Genomic DNA, 13,671 nt, shown 5'->3' with positions numbered 1-13,671 from the left:
TTGCATTAATAGGAGTATGATAGAAATCACAAGAGCAGTTAGCAAGAATATTTTAGTGTCTGCCTCTAGTAAACTTGTCATGAAAAGACCTTCAAGTACCTAAAAGAAACGAGCTTGGTACATCACCAAGTTTTGCAAGAACGGATTTTATGACTCTTTATGGTCACTTGCTAAATGTGTGTGTATTATTTTGGGTTCTTCAGAGAAGCAGATGCCAAGACAGAATTATTGCAGAAAATTTATTGGTAGAATATCCAAGAAGGACAAGGAGAGGGAGCTGAAGAAGGCAAGAAGAAGCTTAAGACCATAATAAAGTTCTAACACTTGTAAAAGAGTCGAGGAAGGAACAGCAAGTGGGAAGAGTCTCAGATTAGAGTGGGGTTCCAAGAAAGCTTCAGCCTGACCAGTGGAGAAGTTGTATGCCAAGGTCATAAAAGAGAGGAGTCAATACTTACCATAAGGGACCTGCATTAATAACCCCAAGTGTGCTCAGTGATTGGCTGGGAGCTGGGAGCAGCCATGGGAAGCATGACCTGAGTGTAAATGAAGCAGTAGATTCAGAGGTTCAACAGCTTGCACTGCCCGTCAATTATGCTCCCAGAGCAGGAGGCTGAGTATTTTCACAATCGCTATAGTGACTGGCAGAACTCAGACTGAGCCGAAGCACTTAGTAGAGACTATGAGTGCCCTTACAGATAATCTAATCGATGGAAACAACATAACTAACAAAAAGAACCTGATGACTGTAAAATGGCCAAATTAGCTTAAATCTATTTTCAACAATATAGCTAAGGTAGGTGAGGGTTTCAGTGTGAATATGGCATGACTATTATCCGTTTTTGTCAAGTACATAATGTGGTGTGAGGAAAAAAAAAGTGTTTTACTAGCTATCACTACAATTTCTTTTAGGGTCTTTGCCTCTTTCCCATCCAGGCCCTCATATTCTGAACTGCCTCATCAAGGCATGTTCCTGAGGTACCATAAATAAGAAATAAACAGGAATTTCGGATGTGGGAAGGTAAGAAGAGAAGAGAGAAGGAACAGAGAAAGAGCATAGGAACCAGGTAGTCAGTGGTCAAAGAACTTAGGGCTGCCGTGTGAGTGATGTTGTATGTGTTTGGGAGAATGGAGCTATTTGCAAAGTGGAGATAAGGAAATAGCTACAAAATGAAAGAAATGAGATGTCATAACCAATGCTGACAAAGAGACAAAGATAAATATATATCTCTGAGGAATTCCAGGAATCTTGGAGAATGAACTTCCATATGGTGTAGGATGGAAGTAAAGCTGATCTAAAGTAGGTTGTAAGAAGCAAGATCAACACAACTTATATCTTAGTTAAAGACAGACACAGACAAAATACATGTGGGTAGGAAAATATTTGACAGCATGAATAAGATGTTAGTGTTGTTTCTTTACACGATAGAGTTGTGGATGATTTTTTTTCTTCTCTATTTTCTAATTTTTCCTCAATGAACATGAATTAGTATAATATGAAGAAAAAGATGTTGGGGGAAAAGGAAAATAATTTGGGTGACTGCGTATTTCCAGGAATTAGACTGAGCATTAGCTAAGTGCAGGCATTGTTTTCAGCACAGTTTCCAACATAATTGGTGAATTATAAGAGAACTCCATGGAGAAGGTCAGTTTACCCTGTAACCCATGGATGGATGGATGCACTTTGCAGCTAACGCGTCCTGGTAGACATATTTAGGAGACCATGTTTGTCAAAGTAGAATTTTTAGTTAGGATTTTATCCATGGCCATTGATGATGACTGGCTATACCCTCCATGAAAAGCTATCGTCTAGAACCATTCTACTCTGCTTTGTAATGAGGTCTGAAGAAAAATATTGTTCCATAAGGATCAAATTCAAAATCGGCTATAGTCAAAGCTAATACTGATTTTTTTTTCTTTTCTTTTCTTTTTTTTTTTTTTTTTTGAGACAGAGTCTCGCTCTGTCACCCAGGCTGGAGTGCAGTGGCATGATCTCAGCCCACCGCAACCTCGGCCTCCTTGGTTCAAGTGATTCTCTGCCTCAGCCTCCCGAGCAGCTGGGATTACAGGCATATGCCACCACACCCGACTAACTGTGTATTTTTAGTACAGATGGGGTTTCTCCATGTTGGTCAGGCTGGTCTCGAATTCCCAACCTCAGGTGATCCACCCGCCTCAGTCTCCCAAGGTGTTGGGATTACAGGTGTGAGCCACCACGCCCGACAGTATTTTCTTTAATAAGTAATCTCCTGGGCCAGGCACAGTGGCTCACGCCTGTAATTCCAGCACTTTGGGAGGCTGAGGTGGGCAGATCACAAGGTCAGGAGTTCGAGGTCAGCCTGACCAACACGGTGAAACCTTGTCACTACTAAAAATACAAAAATTAGCCAGCCATGGTGGCGTGTAATCCCAGCTACTTGGGGGACTAAGGCAGGAGAATCACTTGAACCTAGGAGGCGGAGGTTGCGGTGAGCTGAGACTGCACCATTGCACTCCAACCTGGGTGGCATAGTGAGACTTCATCTCAAAAAGAAAAAAAAAAAAAAAAGACGTAATCTCCCTACTATCCTAGGCCACCTCACCCTCTTACAGATTTGATTAATCAGGATTCTATTAGTAAACTTACATCCTGCCTATGTAAAATAATAAAGCACCAACCTCAGGGGCTGGGACATCTAGATGTTCCCTTCTTCCCTCACTGCTGTTCACTCCTCCACTTGCCTGCCTAATTTATAAAGCCTGTATATCCATCATTAATCAGCAACAGCTGGGACTTTAGACCGCACTGCTAGAGGATGATGAAGAATATGTGTATACTTTAAAAAATCCTGGTTGGAAATGTCACAGAGACCCTAGTTGCACACCGTATATCCACTTCCACAGACTCGTTAAGCTCTATCCTTGGATTAAGCTGGATCACAGGAAGAATATGTGCTGTCACTGGCCACAGTGTCTTCCTATAAAGACAAAAGGCTCCCCTTCTTCCATGTAGACCCTGCCTCCTACCATGGTGCATGATTTGGTGAGAAGAACCAGGACTGGATTGCAATTTCTGTTTACCCCATGAGCCTAGTACACTGTTCAATCTTGATAACTGTCCATGACAGCCATGATTTTTGTGCTTAGAAGACATTAACTTAGTCCCCTGAAGAAATCCTGTCACTAAGTCATGCTTCACCTCTAAACTTTTTCTGTCCTCCTATCTCTCCAGCCATATTTGTTGAGGGTCTTAGTGGACCAATGTTTACAGCTTTTTGGATTTCATGGACCAGTTAAATTCCTACAGAAAATGGTTTTCGGGAACTGACATAGGGTTGCCAAGTTTTATTTGGAAAAAAAAAAAATAGGGCCTAAAGTGTGCAGTTTAATAAGCATAGTAATATCAAAATAAAAGCCAATATTTCTGGAGAAATAAAAGCTGTTTACCTAAATCCATATTTTTCCTTTCATAAAGTAAAGCTTAATCAGTGCATTGGGATGTGGTTGACCTAGCTGTCACTTTCTGCCTTTCTAGCATCCTCTGGGCCACACTCTTCCTAGGTACACCAGTTGTCTGCAGGTTCTCCAGCCTACGCCTTCACTTCTCTTAGTCTCTGAACCTGGGTGATGCCTTTTAATCTTTCAGGTCTCTGACTGGGGAGTCAAGGAATGATTCTAAGTCAGAGACATTTAAGCAAATTTAGGAACTGTTACTTTTCCATAAATGATACAAAAGGAAAACATGATTAGTTATATATCAATAGATTTAATATTTATCTTGCCTACTAGACTGTGAGCTTCATGGGAACAGCATTCATGCCTATGTAGTTTTGCCTCTGGCACCTGACCCAGTATCTGGCCACCTTAGTACTTGTTTTTAACCAGAGGAACTTTTTCCCCTCTTTCTGAATATTATTTTATAATTTGTTTCTCATCTTGCCCTGTTTCCAAGAATCTTAGACACAGGATTATACTTCATCACAGCAACTATGTTGACTTTTCTGGCTGGAATATTTACTCTTTCCTCTTTCATCTTTTTTTTTCATTTTTTTTTTTTTTACTGTTTGTCATAAGCTGTTTCAAATTTCAGAAAGATGGAGGGTGTAAATAAATAAATAAAAGCCTTATAATGCAATAGCTCACCTGTTCCTGAAATAAAATGCTGACATTTCAAATGTTCCTTATTGTAAAGGTTAGATGACTAAATATATTCCTCTTCTGCTACCTTAGATTACCCAAATAAACATCCAACACATATAAACCACACAAATAGATCAGGCTTGTGAAGGAGGTAGACGTTTGAAAAATCAAGATAAAAGAAAACGCAAGGTATAGCATTCTAGCTTAAAAACAAACAACCATAAGAAAACCACCACATATACTTCTATTTATGCTTATTATATGCCCTTTTAAAATACCAAGAAAAGCCAGCTGACAGCTGGGGTGCTTTCCAAAGATTTTGAACAAGCATCATGACTCTATTCTCCCATGAGGCTTCTATAGGTCTGCTCTTAACATCCTAAATGGATTAGAGTAGCTATCTCTAGTTTGGTAAATAATACTTAAAACTGGGCCAAGCATGAATCAAGCTTCAAATTCTGATTATTTTCTAATAAAGAGGACTTAGCACAAAATATACAGAAGGCAATATATCCTAATTGGCTTAATGACTCCTTTAAGACATATATCACCTGCAATGATAGGGTAATTGCTCTGAGAAAGTACACTGACATGGACCCTGGACACACATTAGGCTATAAGAGACTGTATTCCCCATTCTATGGAATGGGAACCATCTTGGTCATATCTGAGGATTCTCCAATAGCTGAAGTTCTTGTCTGCAAAGCTGCAGGGCTCAATCAGCAGGTACAGCACTTTTATGGAGCACCCAGGGCTCAGCTCTGAACTCAAGGCTCTTCTAAGGGCAGAGAGGCAAGAGGATGCACCCCCGGCACACACTTGCTGAGCCCCCTTGAATTTAATTTCACAGGGTGAGAACCTCTGATAAAATGTTTAACGTGGGTACAAAAGCACCATTTGCCACCCATCTGGGAAAATAAGGGTGTTTGTTCTTCCAAAGAGCTGAAAAGAAGTTTTGGCCCAGAGCTTGATATCTTGCTTAGTAGGCACAGCAAACTTTCCAGTCAGATAAGTAGCGGAAAAAATCCCAATTCAGAGTGGCAGGCTTCTTCCACAGTGGTGACACCTGAGCCTCGGGGTCAACTCAGTGGGTGTTTTAGCAGGAAGCAGCGAGAGCGTGGGCTCTGGAGCCAGGCTTGGCTTTGACTTACGGCTCCAAAATTTACAAATGAGATGACTCATAATATGATCATCTTTCAACTGTTTCCTCCCTGGTGAAATGGAGGTTCAAGGTGGCAGTGGATAAAAATAATGTATTTCATCCTCACATCAACCGATGAAGTAAAATGTCTGGCTCTATAATAGGTACACAAATATTTGTTCACATCTTACCACCCTCCCCTGTCTTTTCAGCTGTCCTTTTGACTGGGGAGGTTGCAGGTGACATGGAGAGAAGAGCCGTGGTGTGGCCAGGCCCATCCCTGAGGCATCTGGGGTCAGGAAAACCCCTCCCCATCCCTGCCAACCTTCCTCACTGCCCAACAATATTCTTATCCTATTTAAAAATTGGGAAGCAATTAATTTCGATAACTTCAAGAACAGATTCAAAAGGGGAAGGAATCCACAAAATGGAAAAAAAAGGTCAGCCTACGGATGTAGGAGTAGGAAAAGTTTTTTTTTTTTTTTTTTTTTTTTAAGAGACAGTATAGGATCATGGATTTGCCTTGCTCCTCCTGACAAGAGTAGGTGCTCACAAGAATATGGAATGCAGTGCTACAGTTGTTCCCCCAATCTCCTCCATCTCTTTCTCCTTTGACCTCTTTCTCTGTATCAAGTATTCATAGGCACAACTCTTAGTACAGCAAATTACCAGTTTGCTAGTGTTCGTGTGCACAAAGATAAAAAAAAAATCAATCTGAACTCCACATAGCAGAAGTAAAGGTATATACAATTATGCAGCATCACGGTGTGTACTAGAGTTAATGCTAGGAATGATGGAACTCAGAAGAGAAAGTCATACCTCCTCTCTGAATTGACTGTAGTCCCCAAAGATAATTAAATTGTGCATTTTAAATTAAGAAGGATTTAGTTGGGTCTGGAGATAAAAAGGAGGGGCTCTGATGAAGTCATCATAACCCTGAAAGACATATGGCTCAGAGTTCAATTCCTGAACACTCTTGGCTTCGATTTCCACACTAGGAAGTTAGGACTGACTTGCCCAAGGTCACAGAGGTTAATGTCTATGTGGCAAAGAGTCAGACCTTACTCCAGATCCAGACTTTTCACTACCCCATGGGTATAACTACAGGTAGGGTCCATACGGGACACCCGTTGTGAAGTAGGACTTCAACCTACTTGGTCCACCTCTTACTCCAGCCACACGGTAGCAGTCAGTTCTGTGAAGGTTTTAACCAGGCAGCTACAGGGGCAGTCAGTGGAACTTTGCCTTGATGCTGCACTACTGCCCAAAGAGCTCTGAAGTGGAGATTGAGAGCACCACAGGAATCCTCTCAGCACCCCCACAACACATGCACACACAACCCAGAAACAGAGGAGGTAACATCCGTGGGGGCCCTGGAGAGGGTGAATAAATGCTTCCACTCCTTGCCCTTGTTGAATGGTTCTGAAACATATTTCCTAATGTTCTCCAGAAAACCCCCCAGGATTGAGCATAGTTCCCAATGGTCAGGATCCAATCAATAACACATCTGTGTTGACCTTCCCTCATTGCTGGTTTCACTCCCCCTGAATCACAGTAGTCCTGCCCATGGGTATCACAAGACTGCCCACACCAGCCTTTTTCCAAAATAAAGAATTGTGCATGACTCAAGCCTGAGAAAAACTGTCTTTATATAATTATCTCACAGAATGTATATTTCTAGTCTTAGAACAGACTTGCATTTCTAACTACCCCACAGGTATCGATACTCTTGAAAACTCTCGGAATGCCACATTACACTGGTCAGAAGTACAGCATTGTCCTTTTGCCATGAAAACTAGCCTCTCCAGACCTTAATTTGGGTAAGGCACCACTTTTCGCCTTAATTTCAAAACGTTGAGTCCTCCCACAACTGTTCGTTCCTCAAGAATGTTCAGCTGTTACGTTTTTTTAGTTTCGTCATCACTATATTGCAGCTGTGTTCACAACCTCCATTTCCCCATCTTACCAGATTAAACAGATTTTCTCCATTCCCTCTGTAAAATATACGCTTAGTTCAGGTTCCCTTGAGGCAGAGCCAGAAATGGTGAATATCATGCAGTGGAATTACTGAGGGTGAGCTTTCAGGAGAAAACTGTAAGGAATCAAGGAAGTAGGACAGAGAAAGGGAAGATGCCAAGCAAAAAATGAGCTTGGCTGAGATCTGGTCTCTATCTCATAGCATGAGGAGCACTGGAACCTGAGTGACACCACTTGCTTGCTCACAGACTTGCTCACCCTTGCCGCAAGGGGCCAGCTTGTCCTCAAATCAGTCTGTCGTTGGGCATGGGCTGCCCCCGGGGAAACATCATAGCTTCCCAGGCATCTCTGGGCAAAGGTAAGTCTCTGCAAAAGAGTGCATACAAAAGTCATTAGCAGCCAGCACTCACAGCAGCTGGAGTTTGGGTGCACCTGCCTAGAAAAGGGGATCTGGGCAGGACATCAACAGGCCCTACTGTTCATACTGATCCCCATCCCTTGACATAGCTAGTAGTCTATAAGGTCCAGCCAGGGAGCAGAAACACCACAGGTTTTTGATAAAGAAGAAATTTATTATCTTACAGAAACTTGGCCATGTGGGTGATGGCTGGGAAGCAATAGCGGTGAGTGAAGCAATCCAGAAATTAGCAGTAACAAAGAAGCTGCTACAACCCACAAGGCTGGAGGGACAACAGAAGAAGGTACTGTTGGCAGTCAGGATTGTCTGGGGGGATTTAGAGCTACTAAGAGGATGCAGAAGAGAGGCAGCCTCTGCCAGGACACCTCAGGAAGTGAGAATGGTGAGTAGGGGGAATGTGGCTTCTTCCCTCCCCTCTCCTCCAGCCCTCCCGTTTTCTGCCTGTGCCTGCCATTGGCTGAACATACACAGAAGCCAGAGAGAAAGGCAGTCTGGGAAATGTGGTTTCTTGCAATGTGGCAGAAAAGAGAACAAGAACTGTTAAGCGGGCACTAACACACCGCTACAGTACATCTGCACATTTCCGTTCATACCAAGTGAGTGATATGCTTACCAAAACAGCTGCGTTTTGTCCATTTTCTCTGCTATTATGTAGAGTAGACTAGTTTGGGGACATAGACATCTCTTTAGATTAAAATAGAAGTAATCAAATCTATGTCAGGCCCTAGTTACTGCAATCAAATGTGTATATACCAAGTGTGGTTTCTCCAGCTCAGTTTCTAGTTCTCAACTATGGAAAAGACCAATCTTGAAGGCTACACTCTTTCTCGTGCCCAATACCCAACCTTAAATCTAGGAAAAGGGATAAGCTTTTTCTAGAGCTTCGCTCTAGAAAAGTTGGAGGATTTTTGAAGGTAGTATCAAGAATCCAGCTCATTTCATCTGTAATTTTGGCACAGGCTGATTTACCAGGATGCTCTTCTCACTTGAATCTCTATGTTCTCCTTCTTATATCTGGGTATATAATACCTAATGCTTGATATTACACGATGTTTTCAAAATGTTAGCCATCACTTTAAATATTTCACTGTGCACTAAATAAGTAAGCATTAAACATAGGTCCAAATTTAGTTGGCATATTTACATGTGTCTTTAATTATTATTTGTCAAGTTGTGCCAGTACTTGGGATTACTCAAGAGGCAGCTTAGACAAAGGCCATCCCAAGGGGCTTAACAAAATGATTACAGGCTTATTAGAAAACACAGAAAGACAAGCTTCCCAGGCGTTGTTCTCTACAACTTGCAAATCACACTGCTGAAAAAAGACCATAAGTTTGTTATGAGTAGAACAATTTCTAATACCTAAGTACCTATGCTACATACAGACACATACCCCTATTTATACTTGGTAAAGTGAGAAACAACAGATTTCTGTAAATGTTCTTAATTCTGTATTTCTTTAAAATAACATGGAGGGTCTATAAGTTATAACCCTCTACTAGATTTATAGTGCATTTTGGTGAAGGGTAAAAGCTTATGCAAAAAATAGTATTTTAGTATCTGCATACATTTGCCAAAACTTCATTTGTGCTAAAGATGATGACTGAATATGTCTTTTAAATGTTGTATTAAAAATTTTCTGTTCAAGGAATTTATACACATAGAGTAAAATATAGTATAGCAAGTATTCACATCTTCCCCAAATCCAATTCTCAATGGTCTCTCAAGCTTTCAAATCAGCCTTGAGATGCACCAGAAGGGCATCCAGTTCTATAAGTGCTGAGATGAGAAATCAAATCCATAATCACAACAAACAAGCAAATTTATTCTCACTGCCAACGTGGATGTGGCATGCAGTTCAGTTTCAGTGATTAATGACTTGTGAGAATCAGAATTCAGATCATTATACTATGAACATTTCTCTTGATAATCCAAATGAATTACTCTGACTTGCCAAGAAATTTCAAAAAAATTAACAATTAAACCAGCTGACTTTTTCCAATAAGAGGGGAACAATATGTCATTAACCTCTACAGAATATGATGGATGAAAATAACACAAACATATTAACAGATATTTTTGATGAATTTTGAATTCTTTGGGTATTTTTCCCCTGAAGGTAATATGTAAAATGTATAATTGCTTCTTATCCATATAAGACTTATTTTTCCTATAAATATCAAAACTGGGACTAACATAACATCTTTTATTAATTTAGCCTAAAATTTCTCTCTGGAAAAATATTTTTTCTCTGATCTAGATAAATATAAGCAGTATAAGAATACAAATTTAAGGAGTCATGAGGAGGAGAAAGAAAGAAAGTGCTAATTTTTAAAAAGTAGGAGTATGTCAAAAGGACACAGGCATCAACTTCAAAGAGCCCGTAATGACCAAAGCTAGAAATTTTAAGCAGCAAAATAAATTATAATATTGGATTATAACCCAAAGAATAAAAAAATCTATGTAATATAAATAATCCACTAATGTGCATAAATGGTTGAATGCATACCTTTTTTTCTATACCAAATAATTTCAAATAATATATATACACATACTACCTGCCTCCAAGAGGTGGGGCAGCTTAATTCCCCTCCCCTTGAGTGTGGGCTGGATTTAGTCATTTAGTTCTAACAACCAGAGAATGGGGGAAAAAATAGTAATTTTATAATGGAAAACCCTGACAGACATTACTTTAACCATGTGATCGAGATTAACATTATCAGTAAGTCATGTTGTTATTATGTATCCCTACACATGATAATGGCACTACACCTGTGTAGTACTCTGCCACAAAACCCACAACCGCAGTCTAATAATGAGAAAAAGATAAGACAAAGCCAAATTGAAGACAGTCTGCAAATTTCCTGACCATTATACCTCAAAACTGTTAAGGTCACAAAAAAAAACAAAAAAGGAGAAACTTGCAGTTTGGAGAAGACTAAGAAGACCTAACTGGTACCAAAGCTATCCTAAGGAAAAAGAACAAAACTGGAGGAATCACATTACCTGATTTGAAATTATGTTACAGAGCTATAATAGTCAAAACAGTGTGGTACTTGCATAAAAACAGACACATAGACCAGTGTAACACAATAGATAACCCAGAAACAAATCTATACATGTACAATAAATTCATTTTCAACAAAGGTACCGAGAACAGTCACTGGGGAAAAGATAGTCTCTTCAATATATGGGGCTTGCAAAACTGGATATCCATATGCAGAAAACTGAAAGTAGAACCCTATCTCTTGCCATATACAAAAATCAAATAAAAGTGGATTAAAGACTTAAATCTAAGACCTCAAACCATGAAATGACTACAAGAAACACTGGGGAAAATCTCCAGGACATTGGTCTGGGGAAACATTTCTTGAGTAATACCCCACAAGCACAGGCAACCAAAGCAAAAATGGACAAATGGGATCACATCAAGTTAAAAAGCTTCTGCATAGCAAAGGAAACAATCAACAAAGTGAAGAGACAACCCACAGAATGGGAGAAAATATTTACAAACTACCACTCTGACAAGGGATTCATCACCAGACTATATAAGGAGCTCAAACAACTCTATAGGAAAAAAATCTAATAATCCAATTTTTAAAAATGGGCAAAAGATTTGAATAGACCTATCTCAGAAGATGTAGAAATGGCAAACAGGCATATGAAAAGGCGCTCAACATCACTGATCACAGAAATGCAAATCAAAACTATAATGAGATATCATCTCACCCCCATTAAAATGGCTTCTATCCAAAAGACAGGCAATAACAAATGCTGGCAAGGTTGTGAAAAGGGAACTCTCATACCTTGTTGGTGGGCATCTAAATTAGTACACCACTATGAAGAAAAGTTTGGAGGTTCCTAAAAAAAATAAAAATTGAACTACTGTATGACCCAGCAATCCCACTGCTGGGTATATACCCAAGAGAAAGGAAATCAGTATATCAAAGAGATATTTGCACTCCTATGTTTGTTACAGTACTGTTTATAATAACTAAGATTTGGAAGCAACGTAAGTGTCCATCAACAGATAAATGGATGAAAGAAAATGTGGTACATATACACAGTGGAGTACTATTCAGCCATAAAAAGGAATGAGATCCAATTAGTTGCAACGACACGGTTGGAGCTGGAGATTCTTATGTTAAGTGAAATAAGGCAGGCACAGAAAGACAAACATCATATGTTCTCACTCATTTGTGGGATCTAAAAATCAAAACCATTAAACTCATGGGTCTAGAGAGTAGAAGAGTTGTTATCAGAGGCTGGGAAGGGTAGTGGTGGTTGTGGGGAAGGTGGGGATGGTTAATGAGTACAAAAAATAGTTAGAAAGAATGAATAAGACCTATTATGTGATAGCACAACAGAGTGACTATAGTCAATAACATAATTGTAAATTTTAAAATTATTTAGAGAGTGTAATTGAATTATTTGTAATTCAAAGGACAAATGCTTAATAGGATGGATACCCCATTCTCCGTGATGTGCTTATTTTACACTGCATACATGTATTAAAACATTTCATGTATCTCATACATATATATATACCTGTTATGCACCCACAAAAATTAAAATTGAAAATAAAAAAATAGAAGACCTAACTACTAAATGCATTGTGGTATTCTGGATTGGATCCTGAAATAGAAAAAGGAAGTTACTGGAAAAACTGGTGACCTTCAAATAGAATCTGTAGTTTAGCTAGTAGTATTGTACCATGCTAATTTCTTAAGTTTTGACAAATGAACCATATATATAAGATGTTAACATAGGGGAAGCTGGGCAAAAGTTAACAAGAACTCTTTTTTTGTTTTTGAGACAGTTTTGCTCATATTGCCCAGGCTGAAGTGCAGTGCCACGATCTTGGCTGACTGCAACCTCCGCCTTCTGGTTTCAAGTCACTCTCCTGCCTTAGCCTCCTGAGTAGCTGGGATTACAGGTGCCTGCCACCATGCCTGGCTAATTTTTGTATTTTTAGTAGAGATGGGGTTTCACCATGTTGGTCAGGCTGGTCTTGAACTCCTGACCTCATGATCCACCTGCCTCGGCCTCCCAAAGTACTAGGATTACAGGTGGGAGCCACCATGCACAGCCAACAAGAACTCTTATAATACCTTCACAACTTTTCTGTAACTCTAAAATTATTCTAAAATAAAAATGGTTTATTACTCAGAACCAAATGAAAAAGCACAATGTATGCAAAGAGGTAGAATACAATAAAAGCAGTCTTAAGGAGAATTTAGTCAAGCATTTGTATTAAAAAGGAATAAAGGTAAGCATATATTAAATAAGTATAAAATCTAAGTTAGAAAAATTTTTTTAAAAAGGGTCGGGCAGATCACCCGAGGTCAGGAGTTCAAGACCAGCCTGGCCAATGTGGTGAAACCCTGTCTTTACTAAAAACACAAAAGTTAGCAGGGCGTGGTGGTAGGTGCCTATAATCCCAGATACTTGGGAGGCTGAGGCAGGAGAATTGCTTGAACCTGGGAGGTGGAGGTTATAGTGAGCCGAGATCATGCCATTGCACTCTCGCCGGGGTGACAGAGCAAGACTCTGTCAAAAAAAAAAAAGAAAAAAGAAAAATTAAGAAAAGTAGCAGGAAAATATAATAGTGGAAATAAAATAGAAAAAATATATGTATATACAATGGAAAACGTTAAAGTCAAAAATTGATTAACAAGACTACAAATTGACAATAGACAAACTTCTGGTAAAATTAAGTGAGAAAATGTAGTATGATAAAAAAGTTGGCATAACTACAGATAAAGCAGAAATGTGAAAAGATAATATTATCAGCAACATTCTGCCAGTGGATTTAAAAACAGTTTTCTAAGAATCTTTCCTTAACTGAGATAAACACAAAATAGAAATCTTAAAGAGTCCTATAATTATTAAAGAAATTGGACAGCGGTTTAAAACCCTCACACACACACACAGAGTGGGAGAGAGAGAGAGCTCGAGCAGGTCCAGATGGTTTTCCAGACACATTCTACCAAACTTCAAGGACAGTATTATTTAAACC

At 39.5% G+C, this 13,671-nt stretch overlaps 1 protein-coding gene across 2 annotated transcripts in view; it reads right to left on the bottom strand.

Annotated features, from left to right (window-relative positions):
* HHLA2 (HERV-H LTR-associating 2) overlaps positions 1-13,671 on the bottom strand; it is a 79,295-nt gene that overhangs the window by 52,154 nt on the left and 13,470 nt on the right. The window contains exon 3 of one of the 2 annotated variants that reach the window (XM_031662984.1): positions 7,493-7,600. The exons of the other annotated variant lie outside the window; for it this stretch is intronic. The gene's annotated coding sequence lies outside the window, so the exon portion shown is untranslated. The remainder of the gene's footprint in view (positions 1-7,492; positions 7,601-13,671) is intronic. 2 annotated transcript variants of the gene reach the window in all.

The sequence above is a fragment of the Papio anubis genome, chromosome 2 (genome assembly GCF_008728515.1).
Source record: "Papio anubis isolate 15944 chromosome 2, Panubis1.0, whole genome shotgun sequence".
Classification (NCBI taxonomy): Eukaryota; Metazoa; Chordata; class Mammalia; order Primates; family Cercopithecidae; genus Papio; species Papio anubis.
This window is presented reverse-complemented; position numbering and strand designations above follow the sequence as displayed.